This window comes from Tupaia chinensis, unplaced genomic scaffold (genome assembly GCF_000334495.1).
Source record: "Tupaia chinensis unplaced genomic scaffold, TupChi_1.0 Scaffold000370_1, whole genome shotgun sequence".
In the NCBI taxonomy this organism is placed as follows: domain Eukaryota; kingdom Metazoa; phylum Chordata; class Mammalia; order Scandentia; family Tupaiidae; genus Tupaia; species Tupaia belangeri.
The window spans coordinates 2425135-2426442 of record NW_006159867.1 but is presented as its reverse complement, the minus strand read 5'-3'; positions in this window follow the sequence as shown (position 1 = coordinate 2426442).

Below are 1308 nucleotides of genomic sequence, written 5' to 3'. Positions count from 1 at the left end.
CTTTAAATACATCCAGGCCATGTAAACTACTAAGAAATAGGGGAAGATGTGGTTTCCTAAAAGAGAGATGTTAAATAAGTTTACATATTTTCTTTATTTTTTTAAACTTTTATCTAATGTTAAAATTACTTATAATAGTCTAGAGATGACTTAAAGGGTGTATGTATGTGTATATATATATATATGAGAGAAACTGTTATACAAGGCATGTATTGATTTTGGTATTTGTAGGAGAACTTTGAATCAATCCCCTTCAGATACCAAAGGATGACTATAGTAGTAAAAAGTGCTTTGATGCTGGGACCGGAAGATGCTGTAATTTTTTTTTTTTTTTTTTTTTTTATTTTTTTGGAGAGGTTTTTGCTATAGGGCGCGTGCGCTCGCCAGACAGACAGAGAGAGACATAGAGACAGAAAGCAAGAAATCACCCCCCAGGGGGGATGGTCACGCCGCAATCCCTTCTCCTCCATTCTCCTGTTGGGATCTTGGGCACGCACGCACACGTGCCCGGCGTGAGATTTAAGCCACCGGGTCCGAGACGCGAACCGCGGTCGACTACGTGGGAGTCCAGCGACATAGCCATTACGCTAACTGCTGGTTCCCAAGATGCTGTAATTTTTACATTGCTGAACTTCCAAGTAGTCGACCATGGTTCAAGACTTGGAACAGGCAGCCTAAAACTCAGGCAGGGTGCATATACATGTATCCCCCAAATCCCGAGAGGAGAATGGAGAAGAGTTGTGGCATGGCCATCCCCTCTGGAGTTGATTTCTTGCTTTCTTTCTCTATGTCTCTCCAGGAAAGAGCAGGTGCCCTAAAGTAAAAATCTGTCTCAAAAAAAAAAAAAAATTATAAAAAGCGCTTTGATGCCAGTGGCTGGATTTCCTTCTTTTAAATAGCTCAATAGTATTTAATTGCATTTATTTTCCAGATTTTCTTTATCCATTCATCTATCGATGAGCACTTAGATCAATTCTATCTCTTGGCTAATGTGAGTAATATACATATCATATTCTTGAAAAATGCTAAGACAGTGGCTATTAAGCATTCTCCCTATAAAAAAGTTAATTATATATGATAATGTTATTGTTAACTAGCCAGACCTAACCATTCCATAATGTATATACTCTTTAAGACATCATGTTGCTATGATAAATTGATATAATTTTTTATTCAACTTTATATTAAAAAAACAAATTAGGAGTTCCAGATTGTGGCACAGTGGTAATACAACTCTGCAAGGCTTATTTACATGGGAAAGTTCCAGGTTCATGTTTGGAAAATGCTCTAAACACACCAAATAAGTGC